This window comes from Neovison vison, unplaced genomic scaffold (assembly GCF_020171115.1).
Source record: "Neovison vison isolate M4711 unplaced genomic scaffold, ASM_NN_V1 Scaffold_050, whole genome shotgun sequence".
NCBI classification, from domain to species: domain Eukaryota; kingdom Metazoa; phylum Chordata; class Mammalia; order Carnivora; family Mustelidae; genus Neogale; species Neogale vison.
In genome coordinates this window covers 16,020-34,999 of record NW_025334854.1, presented here as the reverse complement: position 1 = coordinate 34,999, position 18,980 = coordinate 16,020, and the positions used below count along the sequence as shown (strand labels likewise).

At 48.8% G+C, this 18,980-nt stretch overlaps 2 pseudogenes; one reads left to right on the top strand and one right to left on the bottom strand.

Moving 5' to 3' along the window:
• Positions 1 to 6,904: 6,904 nt before the first annotated feature.
• Positions 6,905 to 9,368, bottom strand: LOC122897973 (annotated as a pseudogene).
• An 8,327-nt stretch (positions 9,369 to 17,695) lies between these two features.
• Positions 17,696 to 18,021, top strand: LOC122897972 (annotated as a pseudogene).
• Positions 18,022 to 18,980: the final 959 nt, after the last annotated feature.

Here is an 18,980-nt window from a genome sequence, read left to right as displayed (position 1 = left end):
GGCTCGCGGCTGCTGCGTAGGACGCGCCCGGCCCAGCTGTGCGCGCAAGCATGCGTCAGCGGCACGGAAACTACTAGAGACCCAGACGAGGCCGACCGGGCCTGTCACCCAGCGGGGAGGGGGTTGGGGGACGGCTGCAGGGGCTGCCGGGAGATGGGGGCGGAGCCGGCTATTTTGGGCTTGCTCCCGGGCGACGTCATCCCCAGACGGGACCTGGGAGACGGCTGCTGGCTGCATTCTGGCGTGACGCACTCGCGGGCCAACCAGCCGCCCGGCCCCCGGTCCCTCTGTCCTTTTCCTATAACAGGCTCGGTGATTGACGGCTACTCACGCCGGAAAAAATCCCCCATATCAAGGACTCACCTCTTGATCTGGGTGATCCTCTGGGTCTAAATCCTCCCCCTTCAGATCTCTGCTTCCGCCCCAGGTCCTGAAGAGAGGCTGTCCCAACTTCCCTGAGTAGGTCAGACCTGCCTGTCAGCGATCCGTGACACCATCACGCTCGTCGGTGCTGCAAATCTGCCCTTACCTGCTCGATTCTTTGATGGACATTCACCTCCCCCATTAGAATGTAAATTCCACGGGACAGAAATTGTGTCTTTTTTTTTTCCCCCCCTTGAGTATTTAGGGCAGTTGTGGGGTTCAAAAATAGCTGTTGGATGATTAAATAATGAACAGGTCAGAACCTCTTGTTGACAGTTTTGACACATGTAGGGAAGGTGGAGTTAAAGGATAAAAGGAAAACCAAAAAAAAGGAAAAAGAAATTCCCCGGATTCAAGGTTTTTTGGCTTTTTTTTTGTGGGATCCACCCCCCTCCCAGAGTGATCCCAAATATATCTTACCTCAAAATGATTCCTGGGTTCAGGCCTCATGAGACAGTTAGAGAACTTTCCAGAATTGGCTCCTGCTTGATATCCTTCTGGCTAATCCATAAGTATCCCCTGAACATTTACATAGTAGATGCAGTCAGGATGTAAAATGAAGAGTATGACCCAGTCCCTGGCTTCACAGAGCTCCAGTGTGATAAGATTCCAGCCCAACAAGATAGCCCAGTGGGAAATTCCAAGGTTTTAAAAACAGACAGACCTGGCTTTGCAACCTGGCACTATTGTGTGACTTGGCAAAACCTCTGAGAACTCAGTTTTTCCTACCTAAATATAGGTAACGACTAGAGCTGTTTGAAAGTCAAATGAGGTGTGGTACATAGTTCATCTGGGTCTTAGTACGTACCTTTTGGGCATCATGACTGGCCCAAGCAGTCATGCTTATGTGAGTCCAGAAAAGTGTTTTGTGCTGGGTGGCCCAGAAATGCTTTGCCGAAGAGAAGGGCTTAAGCCAGACAAGAGGAAAGTAGGTGGCATGCATTTGCCCACTTTCCCTGGCTGCCCACAGTTTGAAACTTCCGAATACTTTTGGGGAATTCCCAATGTGTAGGCCTTGATGGGATGCTGGCCACCCCCTGTCACAAAGCCCTGACACGTGCTCTCCCAGACTTGTCGGCTCTAGGGGTACATGGTCATTAACTTTGCCAGTTGAGAGCTCCAACTGGGACTTTGAATGTGGAGCAAGTCACAGAGAAGCTGGGGCAGTTCAGAATTTGTTTCTGCGGTAATTGTGACAGCGGAGCTAGCAGCAGCCTCTAGTGTCTGGAGGAGGAAATGTCGGTCTCAGAGCCTAGGTGGGAAGAAGCCTCATTGCAGCCCCCTGTTCGGTAGGGAACTGGGCGGGGTCTTTTAGGCAGGCTGTCCTGTGCCCTGACCTTGACTATGGTACTGGATGCTCAGCTTCCCTTGCTGCCTACCTATTCACGGAATCTTATCTGGCAGCCCTTGTATTAATTTTGTGTGATACCCAGTGTCTCTCCAATGTGTGTGCGGGAAGGTGGGGAGGGGGGTGCCTTTTTCCTTTATTTTAATTTGCCAGAACTAATTTCTGCTGTTTACAGTGAGAGTCTTGACTGACTGGCCTTAGTATAAGAGGAAAGAATAGGTTAGGTCACTCCAAAATCTTCTAAATCTCTTTCTTCTTACTTCTCCTATCTCAACAGACTTTGTCTAGCACCTACTGTATATGTGATATTATATTAAGAATTAGGAAAACAAAGGGGTTTACGTTCCAGTCCTTGTACTCAAGGTGGTAAAAATCTAGCTGGGACATTGACAAATGACAACCAAAGGAAATTATTTCAAACACATGTAGCAATCAAAGGGTTAATTTCATTTGTTCACAAGAAAAGTCAAATACTGCAGTTTTTTAAATGGGCAAAAGGCACAGACAAGAGTTTATAGAAGAGAAGATATTGATTTTTAAACATATGAAAACATATGAAAAGATCCTCGACCTTATTCATAGCAAGAGAGTTATAAGGAAAATGGCAATAAAATACTTTGTTTCACTTATCAGATGATGGACAAAGATCAAAATGTTTTATACATTGGGTGGGCAAGGCTCTAGAGCACAGGCATGCTAGTACATTGGATTGGTAGTGAGAGAGCAATATTGTGCGTATCAAAGTTAAAAGTTCAGAGCCTTTGACACCCCCCCCCCCCGTTCTGATTCTGATACATATGGGCAAAGAAGTATGTACAAGGATTCCAGAATTTGTTTCCAAAGCAAAGAATTGGAAACAACTGAAATTCTCACCGGTAGCAGCCTGGTGAAACAAGCAAGGGAACACTGCCTAGAAGAATAGAGCATTGTTACATTGTTACCAAAAAGAAGGAGGCACGTCTTTATGGACTGTTAAGGACCATCTTCAGGATTTTTTGCTAAATGAAAAGAGGGTAAGACAAAGTGTATATATGTAAGTGTGTGTACGGTAGTCCCCCTGATCCACAGTTTCAGTTGCCCACAGTTAACTACAGTCTGGAAGCAGATCCTCCTTCTGATGTGCCATCAGAAAGTCAGTAGTAGGGGCGCCTGGTGGCTCAGTGGGTTAAAGCCTCTGCCTTCAGCTCAGGTCATGATCCCAGGGTCCTGGGATCAAGCCCCACATTGGGCTCTCTGCTCAGCAGGGAGCCTGCTTCCTCCTCTCTCTCTCTCTGCCTGCCTCTCTGCCTACTTGTGATCTCTGTCTGTCAAATAAATAAATAAAATCTAAAAAAAAAAAGTCAGTAGTAGCCGAACACTACATCACAATACCTACAGCATTCACATCGCTTTATCTCATCCTGTAGGTATTTAAGCATCCACATCATCATGAGAAGGAGGGAGTATAGCACAAGATATTTTGAGAGAGACCACATTGGCTTAACTTTTGTTACAGCGTATTATTAGACTCGTTTTATTTTATTGTTATTGTTAACCTCTTACTGTGCCTAATTTACAAAGTAAATTTATCATAGGGATGCATGTATAGCAAAAGACATAATATATATGGAGTCTAGTACTATCCCTGGTTTCAGGCATCCGTGGGGGTCTTGAACATATGTCTTGAACATACTGCATACACATTAACATATGTAGATGTCTCTGGAAGGAAACACGAACAAAAAAGTTAATAGTGGAGGCTGTCAAGAGCAGAACAAAAGAAGGGGACTTATTTTCACTTATAGCCTTATTTTTGCTGTTTGGAAATCTTTTTGTGCCTTTTCAATTTGGAAGCATGTTCACATAATAACTTTGACTATATACAGCATTTTTCCAAATCTAGCTGGAGAAATGAGATATTGGCAAGAAGCTGAGTGCCCGCATACAAGACAGTCCATGCCAAGCACCGAATGAGTGATAGAGACAGACAGAAGGTGCTGGGAGACTCTCGAGCAGGGTGCTTCCCAGGGCTGGATGGTTCTGGGTGACTGTGATCTAAGCTGGAAGGAATGGCAACACCGAGACAAGCAGGCAGAGGTGGCGTTCCAGAGGGAGGGAATGGTGAGAACGCAGCTTTGGAGGTAGGCATGTTCCCGACACACCAGAGATGAAGGAATAAATGTGTTGGGTGAAATCCAAGTTGGGAATCTGTCTCTTGTGTCTGCCTGCAGGAGGTAATTGTACCCTGGCTTTAGAAGCATCAGGGATGAAAGCATTCCCTGCACTGAGGGAGTCCCGGGGAGCCAGGCTGGGTGTCGCTCCTGGCTGCCTCTTGGAGGCTGGGTTGCCACCTCCCCACACCCACACCTAGTGTAACCGAGACCTGCCAGTGCTGCCAGCAGAGTTGCTAGCTGGGAAGGCCTTGTAGGGTTTGAGATGGCCACACAACTGCCCAGGGTAGGCAGGTGGGCTGGTGCAGCAGACAGAAGGGGTGCCGGGCCCCACCACTGGATGCCCAGACATCCTGACAGGTGAAGACCTCACATCATTTTTGCCTCTCCCAAGCCCTTACCTCACTTTCTATGAGATGTTGGGGGCCGGGGACCCTTTTCAGAGGATACTGATAGCCCCCAAACCTGTCCTCAAAGATGCTTCTGCCCTCACTCAGTCCCAGAAGCTGTTTATCTGCACCCCCCCTCCCCTGTGCCCTCCACCCCAGCGCCTGGGCAAGGGAGTGTCCAGCGTCACTCCCTCCTTGCCTTTGAGGTGCCTGAGTCACTGTCTGGGCATTAGAGAACTGGCAGGTTCAGAGAGTGGCGTCTGGAGGGGTGCCTGGAACCGCTGAGGCAGGAGTGGGAAGGGCATCTGAGGGAGGGGAGGACAGCAGCGGAAGTTTCTGTCCAGGCTGACCTGGGTTCGAATCCCAACTCCTCCATTCATAACTGAGTAACCTTGGGGAAATGCTGTGACTTCTCTGAGCCGCAGTGTCCTCTTCTGCAGAAGAGCCATTCATTCAGCAAGTCTATCTGACAAATATTCAACACACGTGTTGCCTAATATGTTCATCCAGCAACATTCTAGGTGCTGCAACTAGAACAAACTTTGTTCCCCTGAAGTTTCCAGTCCAGTACGTATCACTGTATTTACCTTAGGATTAAACAAGGTGATATGGGTACAGGGCCTAGGACATAGTAGGTACTCAATAAATGATGATGTTCCTTGGGATTTAAAGGGCTTCCAAATGACCCTTCTTCTCTTCCCACATTTGAAACCAGCTGAGAGAAAGACACAGGAGTCAAGTAGAGATTTGAAAGTCACCCCTTTTGGGATGGGGGTGGGTGGTGGATTTGAGGGTACAGCGGAGCTCCTCAGTCAAAATGGGCTTCTAAATACTCCCACTGAATTCAAAGATTCCCACCACCGCCATACACACATACATACACAAAACTGCAGGCCTCTCTGCCTGGGACAAAGCAACACCTGTAAGCTTAAATCCTAGAAGAGGAGTTGAGAATACTTGCTGTTCCTGGGCAGGTAATTACAAAACGGAAGGAGCAAACTGCTGTGCTGGGCGTGCCCATTTTCTCCCCTAGCCCCTCACCCTCACCCTCCTGTGGCTTCCCCTCCATCCTCTGCTGACTACAGAGTAATTATTAGGACAAGACAGGGACAGGGGATGGGGTCTAGGAATCTCTCCTTTTCCTATTTGATCTACCAAAGGCCCTGAATGCTAGACCCGGTGTAGGTATGTGTTTGCTCTGAGATCCATTCCCCCCACCTTCCCGGCCTTTCTCTTGGTATCCCACTAGATGCCCTTCCTTGTACCTAGGCTCCCTTGTCGACTAGCTCCCGTCTGAGTTCAGCGAATGGGAGCCGCTAGCCAGAGATTGAGGGTGGGGGGACGGAGAAGCCAGGGTTTTCCTCTCCCTCGCTCTAAATCAGAGGGCACCTCGGGCAGAGGCTGTGGACCCTGCCAGATGTCCCTCCCTCCTTGGTGCCTCCTGCCCCCTCCGGTGGCTCTGCTGTGGCTCCAGCTCCCACCTGGCATCCCAGCTCCAAGGGTCTGGCTTACCGTCTCATCCCTTGGCTCCTCCAGCCCTTTGGGTAGCTAGCAGCTTGCTGGTGTTGCTGACATTTCTGTTGCCTTCCCGGCCTCCCGTCCTGGGAAAGGGAAGGCGTGAGAAGGACAGAGCTGAGGGCAATGCTGAGCATTGAATCTCTTGGGGGTGGGGGGCGGGGGATTGCTCTAGTTTCAATCCCTCCAGTGGTTAAATCATCCCTCCAGCCCACCAGAGGCTACAGAAAATCCATATATAAGGATTTTAGGGCAAGCCATCTGGTTGGAAGTGGGGGCTTGGAAGCTGTGCTTGCATAGCCCGAAGCATGGGATTGAAATAAGGGTCAATTGTCATTATCAAAAAGTGGTGAGTATTGATGGAGATGCCAGCCATTTCCCCATCATTGCTGACACTGTGCCACTGCTCTGCCTTAATGCCAGCTTCTGGACTCTCTATACCCAAACCTCCTGCCTGAAGGAGACAAACCGCCAATCTGTGGGGTGGGGTTGGTGAGCACCTGCTCTGGCAGATGGCTGGAAGGCACACTTGAGACCCTCCTGGGTGACAGCCACACTCTTGTTGCAGCCCTGGATGCCTGGGAACAAATTCACTCCCCTCCTGCCCTGAAGTTTGGGGGTTTCGCTGTTGATGCTGCAGCCTAAGTGGGTGCCACCCAGACGTGCCGGGGAGTTCCTGCATTGTGGGGCGAGGGCTTTGGCAATGGCAGAATGAAGCCAGTGCCTGCCTTTCCCCACCTTTGCTTCCTCTCCTGCCCTCTCACCCAAGGGCTGATTCTAAGTTTATTCAGCTGCATGTTCTCTAGGGTGAATTCTGCCTCCTTCTCTGCTGTATTCTTCTGGATCCCTGTTCTTCTTGGAATCACATGCTATAATAAAATCTGGAACCAGATCTGGTTTATGGGGCACCCAGGCTGAGATGTCAACCTTCCTGTCTCCCTTGAAGGAGAAACCCCTGCTCCACAAATTTTCCCAAGAGAAAAAGACACTTTTGCAAGATGGTGAGGATACAGCACTTTATTTAGGACAGACACACAGGATTCTGCTAGTATTCACCCCCCCCCCCAGACACTATCCATCTAATCCTTCTCCAGGGCATCCTTATCTTCCCAGGCCTCCGAGAACTCCCCCTCCTCCATGCCCTCACCCACATACCAGTGCACAAAGGCCCTCTTGGCGTACATCAGGTCGAACTTGTGGTCCAGGAGGGCCCAGGCCTCGGCGATGGTGGTCGTGTTGCTCAGCATGCACACGGCGTGCTGCACCTTGGCCAGGTCGCCCCCGGGCACCACGGTGGGGGGCTGGTAGTTGATCCCGACCTTGAAGCCCGTGGGGCACCAGTCCACGAACTGAATACTGCGCTTGGTCTTGATGGCGGCGATGGCAGCGTTGATGTCCTTGGACACCACGTCACCCCGGTACAGCAGGCAGCAGGCCATGTACTTGCCGTGGCGGGGGTCACACTTGACCATCTGGTTGGCAGGCTCGAAGCAGGCATTGGTGATCTCTGCCACCGACAGCTGCTCGTGGTAGGCCTTCTCCGCAGAGATGACCGGCGCGTAGGTGGCCAGGGGGAAGTGGATGCGGGGGTAGGGCACCAGGTTGGTCTGGAACTCCGTCAGATCCACGTTGAGGGCCCCGTCGAAGCGCAGGGAGGCCGTGATGGAGGACACGATCTGGCTGATGAGCCGGTTGAGGTTGGTGTAGGTGGGGCGCTCGATGTCCAGGTTGCGGCGGCAGATGTCGTAGATGGCCTCGTTGTCCACCATGAAGGCACAGTCCGAGTGCTCCAGGGTGGTGTGGGTGGTCAGGATGGAGTTGTAGGGCTCCACCACGGCCGTGGACACCTGGGGCGCGGGGTAGATGGAGAACTCCAGCTTGGATTTCTTGCCATAGTCAACCGAGAGCCGCTCCATCAGGAGGGAGGTGAAGCCCGAGCCGGTGCCCCCTCCGAAGCTGTGGAAGACCAGGAAGCCTTGGAGTCCTGTGCATTGCTCAGCCTAAAAAGTGGGCTGTGAAGGGAAATATGGGATACAAAGCAGAGTGGAGGAAAAGGAAAAAAGCCAACTGTTTCAAATTCCCCAAAACTTTACTTAAATCCTTTCCAAGAGCACAAAGCAGGTCCTCATAGGGAGGACCCATTCTCTCTACTCTTGTTTTTCCTCCTCTCTAAACCCTCTTGAGGTCTCTAAGACACAGCTGTCTAGAATCTTATGATATGGTCATTTTTGTCCTCGTAACATCATAACCCATCCAGCTCCATATGTGCTTTCTCCTGACTTAATTTCCCATGTTTCTGGAGAACTTCCCTACTAAAGTCAACAATCCAGAAACCAGATCCCCATCCTTGATGGAGGCCAAACCCAATCACAGATACGTGGCTCAGGATTATTTGGATCCCTTTTTTTCACAGGGCCCTCTCCCCACATCCCTGCAACACAAGGCGAGACTCTGGGAATGCCTACAGACCTCCACAGTTAGGCCAGACAGCTCATGGTCATGTTTACCCTGTCACCACTCTGCCAGCCTCGGGCCAGTTGCTATAGGAGGTAAAGAAGACACCCAGCTCCAGGCCAGAGCATATCCACTGTCTCTCCTGATCCATATGCAGGGCTCCCCCTCACTGATCCCTTTTAAAACTCATCCACAAATAATATAAAGCAAAATAAAACTCACCCAGAAGGTTCTCTTCCTGTCTGGTGTCCAGACTTCTTCACTGCAGGAATCTAGATTCCCGCTTCCCCAGCCCCCTGCCACCACTCACAAGCTTCCGAATTTGGTCCAGTACCAGGTGCATGAGCTCCTTTCCAATGGTGTAGTCACCTCAAGCATAGTTATCGGCAGTGTCTTCCTTGCTGGTGATGAGCTGCTCTGGATGGAAGAGCTGGCGGTACGTGCCCGTCCGAACTTCATCTGCAATGGGCAGAGTTTTAGACACCCCCCACTCCTTGCAGCCTGACTCCCCGAGTTACCCAGAAAGGGCAGGGCCACCAGATCCCTAGTCCTACCCTAGAGGAGCTCCATTCATGCAGGTGTTATGGCCCTTGACTTTGAGTGTTCATCAATGAAAAGGAAAGGGTTACAGAATGACCCTGAGACTTGGGTTGAGTGGCAGCGGATCTGTGGTTTAACTGGCTGCCAGTCCCGTGAGCTACAAATTCGAGAGCTCCAGGCACGGGGAGGGAATTGCTGTGGTGCCCAGGACAAGGTGACACACGTGACAGAGATGGATGGTCACTCACCAATCACCGTGGGCTCCAGATACATAAACACAGCCCGGGGCACATGCTTCCCAGCCCTGGTTTCACTAAAGAAGTTGTTGAAGGAGTTGTCCCCTCCACCGATGGTCTTGTCGCTGGGCATCTGTCGATCTGGTTGGATCCCGTGTTCCAAGCAGTAGAGCTCCCAGCACGCATTGCCAATTTGCGCACTGGCCTGCCCCACATGGACTGAGATGCACTCACACTGAGCAGGCAAAGTGCAGAGAACACTCTTAGCAAAGAGAAGCCTGTCGTGCCTGGACACCATTCCTGCCCAAAATCCTTTCTTGCATGGTTCTCTGGCTGAGGGCAAAGGTTCCTGCTCTCCTTGCCCCACCTCCTGTGCCTAAGGATTTATTGGTGGCCTTGAGGACCCACAGGCAGTGGCTCCAGGGGCCGGGCCAAAACCCTCAGAGGAAGCAGATGTGGGCAGTTAGTTCTAAGATTATAGAGTCTCACTCAGTGACTAAGCGTCTTAAGAGTGTTGAGGAGGTCAGATGAGTCCGGCAGAGCATAATAGTCCAATCCACTCGTGTTCAGAAAGAAATGAAGGGCCATGGGTGAGAGAAGCAGGATCCAAGTGAGGCTTCGGGGATCAGAAACAAGGGAGAGGCTTTGAAAGCAGGAAGAACTCTAGATTTGTGTTACAGCTGAAAGGCCAGCAAGGAAGGGAAGAATGGGCCTGGAATGGCAGGAGATAGGCTGTTCCCTCCTCTCTTGGGTGTGCATAATTCTGGAGTGCAGTGGAGTGGGGTGAAGAAGGTCTTCCCCACAGGATTCCAGGCTGGTGGTCAAAGAACGCCTGGCCCCTAAATCAGGACTTGGATGAACTTCTTGGTCCTGGAAATCAGAAAGTCCAATGCCCTTCCAGAGGAGCCCCATGAGAATCAAGAAAGCTGGACCCTCTTGCTTCATCAAACATTCTGAGCCTCTTCTCTCTGCCTGATGTGTTGACACTGGAGATACAAAGCACCTCATGCACGGTCCGCGCCCTCCAGCAGCCCACTGGACAGGGAAGGGAGACTTCCACACGTTAACAGATGTGGGGCAGCATGGTAAGTGGGATACCAGAATAAGTCTTTTTGCTCTGCTTGAGAAATAATTACCACAGACCTTGAAAACAAGATGAGCACATCCATCAGCTTTCCCCAAGCTTGAAGACTTAACCTTGTAGAGGGTGTGGAGAAATGGGAATTCTTAAACAGCTGGTCGAAGCCTAAATTGAGGCATCTCTTTTGGAGAAAAAAAGAATGGGCAAGATCTAGGGGTGCTGATGGCCGTCTTGCTCTAGAGAAGTTCTCACACAGGTGAACAAGAAGAGAAGCCGGAGAGCCACAGCCTCAGAAGCCGATTAAATGTCCTTCAACAGGAGAAGATGGACAAAGAGTGGCGCAGAAGTTGAAATGGATGAACTACAAGAAAGAATCTTACCAAAAAATTCTTTCCGGGAAAAAAAAAAAAAGGCAAATTAGGGAAGAATCATACAACAGGATACCATTTATAAAGATCTTTAACTCGTAAAATAATGTCATGCGTCATTTACAGATAAATTTATATTTTGCTATATATTCTGGTAGCATGTGTGTCTTACAAAAATAAAGAAAGCAAGGGAAAGTATTAACACTAAATTTGGAACAATGGTTCTCTCTGGGAGAAAAGGGCGGTGTATGCAGTTGGAGAGGGATTCTCTTTCTTAAGCTGGGTAGCAGGTGTTTATTATATTATTCTTTATACTTTCCTGCCTGGAATATTTCATAATTTTTAATGAGGATGCTGTCTCCATAAATTTAACACTTGCCTGGCTTTTAAAATATGATGCAAGAGCCTTGTCTGATGATTTTGAGAGGACCGGGATTAAATCATACATCGTCATTACTTCTCTATTTGCCTTGAGCAAGACTGTTGACCCCTTTGTGGGTCTCCCTCCATTCCATGAACTGGGGCAATAATAAGAATGCCCTCCTAGAATTACAATGGGGATTAAATGAAAGAAGGCATAGAAGTTGCCTAGCTCACTGCATGACACATACTGCGGCACCATACCTGTTGGGTCCCCTCACCAACTCCCATCCCCCACCCCTCCTGTCGTAGTAAGAGAAAGTAATGAATTAAGCTGGGGGGATTGCTTAGGGACACAAGGACTCCAGAAATCCTCATATCCCACAGGGAGGACTGACAGGGTTTACCAGTCTACTGGCAAGGCCAGCCCTGGCAGTTGCAACTTCCAGCCTCCCCGGGCTCTATCTACAAAGCCAGACATCATCTTGGCCCCCATGACTTCTGGCCCACACAAGGCGTCTCTGACCTGTTGGGTAAGCTTGAGATATTAGAAATGACGCCCCTTACTGTGGGGCAACAGGTTTGGGGCAAAGCACTCAACCCCTGGAATCACCTAGATTCAGCCTCAAATCCCATCCCTCTGTGACCTCAGACAAGTTCCTTCTCTTCAGCTGCTCCACTGCCCTTTCCTTGAATGTAAAACTAGTGTGATCTCGCACCTGGCAGGCTTTATCATTACATCATTTCGTTCCCCTGTACTAAGCATTAATTAGGCACCAGCTACTGTGCTAAGCACTCCACATACATCAACCCATTTCATCTTCACGACAACCCTGTAGGTAGGTCCTTTCACGACACTATTTTGCACAAGAGGAAACTGACACTCAGGTTAAGCAAGTCGCTCAAGGTCATGAGCAAAACCAGTAATATTCAGAGTGGGAACAGCTTGGCTCCAACCATGCTCTTCACTGCTTTTCTATCCCTTCTGGTGGGGAGCCTGGCAAAAGATATCAAAGGATCCCCACGCACAGCCAGCTCTCGATAAGAGGGAGCACACTCTCTTTCCCTCCGCCTCCTCCTCACTCTCTCTGTTGAAATAAGGGGTCAGATCAGATGCATTGGCTGGGCAGGGCTGCAAGGATGCGTCCCGACAGCCGGGAGAGGTAGGACCAGAGGGAGGCCAATGATGAATCTGCTGTGGGGCCCAGGGTTTGTAAAGAGCCTGTACTTCCTGTTCCAGTGCTGCTTACTCCATCCTCCCTACCCCTAGATCCAGAGCCTCTCAGCAGCCCTGCACCTGAGCAGAGACTCAGACCTACATCCTGGTTACCATCACTCTGTCCTCCACCCCTGCACGAGCTCTCATGTACCAGCACACTTTGGGGGGCACACTCACATATGGAAGTTTCTTTCCATCTCCCCATCTCACCTGTGCACACAGGAGCCCCAGGAACACCTGGAGTCCTAGGGATCCCTCACACCACTCGCCTGGGTCCACTAGGACCCTCACTAGCATGCCCAGCCCCCGACCTCTGTTCACCATGCTGCTTGGCTGGGTGCTGGGCTTGGGTTGTCTGTCTGTCTACTGCTCGATGAGAGGCAGATACAGGTCTGTGAGAGACCTACAGCCACCGGCCTCCTTATACTCTCCGGTCAGCTCTCAGCAGGGAAAATGTTGTTAGAAACTGCCCCAGGAGGGCAGGCCTGTTGACTTGGTTACCAAGTGCTGGGCTGGGCTCAAACAGGGCAGCAAGGTGGGTTGAGTAGAGGAGGGGATCGGCCAGTTCCCCCATACAGGTCCCCCCACTGTACCGGTACACAGGGTCTCCGGCTCACTCAGTCCCATTTCCTGGTGGCTCACTGGCGGGGGAGGACTCAGAAACCAAAGCCCCTGAGCTCCAGAGGCAAGGCCACCCTTAGGGCAGGTGAGGACTGGAAGTGGAATGTGGGTGGCGCTAAGAGAGTGCACTGAACCGGAAATAATGAGTCCTAGGGCAAGAGACCAAGCCTCAGGGTCTTTGGGTTGGAAACTCAGAATATTATAGGACATGGGGAACTAGAGCTCAGTCTTAGGACCAGTTCTGGCATTTAAGGTCTTTTCCCACCTCAGTTTCCTTATATGTAGAATGGGGGGGAAGTGGTATGGGGAGGATGAAAACAGATAAAGAATGCTTAGTCTAGAACTGCTGTTGTTCTCCACAGGGAGAGAACGACCAGGAGCAGGGGCTCAGGGTTCCTCCTCAGGGCCTCTCCCTATTCTAAGCAAGTGGCTGCCAGACTACCCTGGCTTTACTTCTTCACACGCATCTCCCTATGACCTCAGGCAGACTTATGAAATACAAAAGTGACTCTGTCACATTCATATCCCATTTTGTGCCTCTTGAGGGGGCTACACCCCTTATCTCCTTTGAGTCCCTCAACAGCTTTGTGAGGTAAGCAAGGCGGGGCCTCCATTCCCCTGAGGGAGAAAAGGAAATGGAAGCCTCTTGCGTCTGGCCCAAGATCACATGGGGGCTCATTAGTGGTAGAATTAAAACCCACCTGGGACTCAGGCTCAGTGCTTCTCCCCTCTCCACAGCTATTTTCCTTCTCTAAGAAGCTGATGTTTGACAAAGGAAGGAAGGAAGGAAGGGAGGGAGGGAGGGAGAAAGGAAGGAAGGAAAAAGAAAGGAAGAAAGAAAAGAAGAAGCAGATGTTTGAACTGAGACTGAATGCTAAGGAGTCAACTATAACAACATCTGGATCATGGATCATAGTGTTCTAGATCAAGAGAACTGGTGAGGCTAAACGAGCCAGCCTGGTGTGTTCAAGGAGAAGGAGAGAGGTGGGGAGGGAGCTCTGCAAGATGAGAACACAGAGGTAAAAGAGTCTTGGAAGAATGGCTTCCATTACTGGGCAATGGGAGGGTATAAGCAAGCATCTTTGCCTACTTTGTGTTTAAGAGAAATTATTGCTGCTGCTGCATGGAGGAAGCATTATAAGGGTAAGCAAGTCCAGGTGTTCAAAAGTAGAAGCAGGACAATAGTTAGAAGTCTACTTTTGGCATCCAGGAATGAGGGATGGTAGTTTGGAGTGGAGCAGGGATTGTAGGAAGTAGCTGGGTTCGAAATAAAGTTATAGGACATGTTAATGTGGAGTGTGCAGATCCACCTAACAGCCTTACTGCCCCCTGCCTCTATTTTGTCTTTACTGGTAGGGTCCTGAATTTGTATAGTTATTTACCCTTCCATTTGCTCAAGGAAGATGGCCTTTCTCAGACCTAGGTGTGAGTATAAATTACTCTAAACCATTAATGGTAATTCCATTCCCTCCTTCCAACTACTGGTTTAGGCAAGGGGCTAGTAAGATATGACGGAAGTCTACAAGGAGGCTCGAAGACAAGGATTTTCTCCCTGTGGGAGGACATCCACCTTTCCAGCCTTAGTAACTGAGAACGTGACACTTGGAGCTGCTGCAGTCATCTCGTGATCACAAGAGAAGATGCCACCAGCCCTTGAGGATGTCAGAGCAGATAGCTGGAAATACTGGAGTTGTTGGTGACATCATTGAGTCAACTCTGGAACTGCCCTACACTCAGATTTCTTGCAGGATAATAAATATCCTCATTGTTGAAGCCTCTGTTAGTTAGGCTTTCCGTTATTTGCAGCCAAGAAAATTCTAAGCAAAAAAGAGAGGAAGGAGAAAGGGAAAGAGGAATGTAGGATGATTCTAGGTTTTTAACGTAAGCATGTGGGTAGAAGACTTGGAAGCCTTAGGACAGAAGCATTTTTGGCAGGGAGCAGGGTGAGAGTGGGACTTTGGGAGTTTTACTTTGAATTTGTGATGTTTGAGATGTCTAACAGGCTTTTAAGTGCTAATGTCAAAAAAGCAAATAAACATGTGAATCTGATATTCAGAGAAGTCCTAAAGAACATATAAATTTGCGACTTCTCAGCACATAGGTAATATTTCTTTCCATTCTATTCTTTCTCTTTGGTTTGTGAATGTATACACTCTAGTTCTATTCCTTTTTTAATGACCCTAAAGTGTTACAGTAGCTTTTTATTAAGGACATTTAACAATACATCCCAAAGTAGAGATAATATAATAAAACCCCATATACTCTACATTTACCTTCAATAACAATTGCTCCTTTGGGGAGGAAAAGAGAGAGCCTGCGACTGAGCCTTGGGAAACACCCATTAGGGGTAAGCCATCAAAGACCACCAAGAAGGAATGGCTGGAAGCAAGAGAAGGGTGTGTCATTAAAGCCAAGAAGAAAGTTTTTAAAGGAGAAAGGAAGGGTCAATTATCTCAAACATTGTTGAGAGGCTGAAAAAGATGTAAAAATGTGACCTTCTCAGGTCATGATCTCAGGGTCCTGGGATCGAGTCCCACATCGGGCTCTCTGCTCAGCAGGGGGCCTGCTTCCCTTCCTATTTATCTGCCTGCTTCTCTGCCTACTTGTGATCTCTGTCTGTCAAATAAATAAATAAAATCTTTAAAAAAATGTGACCTTTAGCTTTAGCCAGTTGGAAGTCACTAGAGATTTTGGCAAGAACATCTCAATAGAGAATGTGAACCAAGCCTGCAGAGACAGTGAAGAGGAGAGAAGACGTGTATATCTCCCTTTGGAAAGATGGTGCTGTGAGACAGAGGACAGCTGGTAGATACTCTAGTCTTAAAAAATGGAAGGATATGCACTAAGGCTCAGTTCCAACTTTCCCAGATGGAATCAGTGGAGACATTTTAAATTTTGAGGACCTTGTTGCATGGCTGCAAGACAGAGGGGAGACTCTGGGAAGAAGTTAGAAAAGATGGAGATAACAAAGGGCAAAGGGAAGAGGGAAAGAGATCCAAAGACAGAGTGGTCTGCAGGACACCCTTGTAAGGTAGACAGTCTAAGCAGTGATTCAATTGGAAAAATGAAGTGAGGAGCATCATCTTCTAGATTCTGTACATGTGTGTGAATGTCCAAGTTTTCAGGGTGCCTGCATGTCTCAGTTGGTTAAACGTCTGCCTTCAGCTCAGGTTGTGATCCCAGTGTCCTGGGATCGAGTCCTGCATCAGAGGGGAGTGTGCTTCTCCCTCTGCCCCTCCCCTCTGCTATGTCCTCTCACTTGTGCTCTCTCTCTTTCTCAATAAATAAATAAAATCTTTTCAAAAAATGTTCAAGTTTTCAATCTGGCAATATGGATTGCTGCCTGTACAACCACCCAGACATTATGGCTCTATTCAGGAGATACATACATACTCCAGGTCACGTGCACACATGCACGACTGTACACACATATAGTCCTCATATATATTCGGTCTTTGTGTGGGATAACTGGCTCACAGCTGCTAAAACCCTTGGAATTTCATTAAGTGTTGAGAGCGATAAAGATATCTTTTGTTGGGGCACCTGGGTGGCTCAGTAGGTTAAGCCTCTGCCTTCAGCCCAGGTGATGATCTCAGGGTCCTGGGATGGAGCACTGAGCGCCAAGCCCCACCCCCCTCTCTGCTCATCAGGGAGCTTGCTCCCCCGGTCCCCCGCCTGCCTGTCTGCCTACTTGTGTCTCTGTCTGTCAAATGAATAAACAAAAAAAATTTTTTTAAAGATATCTTTTTTACGCTAATGAGGTGTCATTTGGAAAGCACCTAGGGTTGGGGGCAGGTGGCCAGTAGAGTCAACCAAGTGTTAGAGGGTTGGAACTTTCAGTCTCTTCTTCACCTCCAGGGAGGAGGTACCCACCCAGAAAATGTAGAATAAGCTCACCTCAAGAGCGGGGAGAGGAGCTAGAGCAACCCCAGTGGTCGGTGATTCCATCCACCATGTCTATGTAATGAACCTCCATAAAAACCCAAAAGGATGGAGTTTGGAGTTTCTAGATTGGTGAACATGTGAAAATAATGGGAGAATGGCATGCTTGGAAAAGGCATAGAAACTCCTTGTCCTTTCTCCACACCTTGCCCTATGCCTCTCTTCCATCTGACCATTCCTGATTTGTATCCTTTTATAATAAACCAATGATACAGAAAGTGAAACATCTCTCTGAGTTCTGTCAGCAACTCTAGAAAATTAATCAAACCCAAGAGGAACTCATGGGCACCTCTAATTTATAACCAGTTGATCAGAAGCCCAGGAAACAACAGGAGTACTGGAGAGGCAGTTGTATAGGACTGTACCCTCAGTCAGGGGAATCTGATGCTATCTCTGGGTAGGTAGTGGCAGAATTGAGTTAAATTGCTAAGACACCCTGCTAGTGTCTGAGCATTGCTTGGTGGTGTATGGGGAAGCCCACTCCCAGAGTTAACACCAGAACCTATTTAAGATATAAATAAACTCAAGGCATTGGCAGATTGCCTTCCTTCTAGAGACTCTAGAGCAGAATCTGTTCCTTGCCTTTTCTTCCTTCTAGAGGCTGCCCATATTCCTTGACTCATGGCTTCTTTCCACCTTGAAAGCCAATAATCACATCACTTTGACCTCTGCTTCTGACCTCTCCTTCCTTGACTCTGTCTCTCCTGTCGCCCTCTTCTACTTATAAAGACCTTTGTGGTTATACTGGGCCCACCCAGAAAGTGGAGAATAAGCTCATCTCAAGACATTCACCTTAGTCACATCTGCAGTGTTCTGCCACGTAAGGTGACAGAGTCACGGGGTTCAGGGATTAAAATGTGGACATCTTTGGGGGACGATTAATTCTGACTATCAGAGTTGCTAATTGGGAATGCAAGCCTGATATAGCCAGATCTTCCAATTCTTTTCAAGATAAGCTAGGAATCTAGGTTTTTATATGACTGTGCAGAAAAAGTTAACACAGTTGGGACTGCTCCTTAGAAAGTTCTGCTGGTCCCTTTCCAGCGGTGACGACCTCCCCACGAGAACATGCCCCTCGCGAAGGACCTCCTGCACCCGTCCCCGGAAGAGGAGAAGAGGAAGCACAGAAGAAGCGCCTGGTGCAGAGCCCCAACTCCTACTTCGTGGACATGAAGTGCCCGGGATGCTACAAAATCACCACCGTCTTCAGCCACGCACAAACGCTAGTTCTGTGTGTCGGCTGCTCCACTGTGCTCTGCCAGCCCATGGGAGGGGAGGCGAGGCTTACAAAAGGATGCTCCTTCAGGCGGAAGCAGCACTAAAAGCACCCGGAATCAAGATGAGCGGGACACTACCCCAATAAACAGATTTTGGATAAAAAGGAAAAAAAAAGAAAGTTCTGCTGGTAAGATTACCTCAATGCCCTTGGCCTGCATTGAGAACTTGGCTCTTAGAGTGTCAGTCATTCAATAGTTAAAGGACCAGGATGGTTTTTTGTGCCTAGACTGTGTGTATGAAGAATATGATTTGTGCTGTGGGGCACCTGGGCCACTCATTCGGTTAAGCACCTGACTTGATTTCAGCTTAGGTCACAATCTCAGGATTGTGAGATTGAGCTCCTCATTGGGCTCCGTGCTGGGTGTGGAGTCTGCTTAGGATTCTCTCTCTATCCCCTTCTCTCTGCCCCTTCCTCTTCTCTAAAATAAATAAAAGTCTTTTTAAAAAAGAAAATGGCTTATGCTGATCAGCTGCTTTTCTTCTAGGAGTCTGGAATTTGGGTACGTGCAAGGCAGAGGTGTCTATGTGACCAGCCCTCACGACAAGTCTTAGGTGCTGAGTCTCTAACAGGCTTCCTTGGGCAGAACTACTGCAGGGAAATGTTGCTCCTCTTCCATTTTGGAGGAAGAGAATGCTGTGGGAGTCCTCCCGGGAGGGAGAGGGCAAACATTCCTTCAGATTCAGCTCATGTCTTTCCCCCTTATGATCCAGCTGTGCAGCCTTCCTACATCACTAATAAACCTTAATAGTTTATTTAACAAGTAATAAACCTTAGCTAGGGGGTTATTTATCAACTTTATGCTGAGTCCTTCTAGTAAATCTCCTGACATGGGGGTGGTCTTGGGGATGCTCCAGAACGAAGGCAGTTCCTGCTTTTTCTCATATATTCTAACCGCTATGGGGATGAACACTGTGAGGGTCAAACAAAACAATTCAGAGAGGGAACTTGGCCTCCAGGCTGCCGATTTGCAACTTCTGGCTTCTTAGAGTTCTTAGAGTTCTACCCTAATTTTATTCCCATCTCAGAAGTGAAACAATTCTTCTGACACACATTTA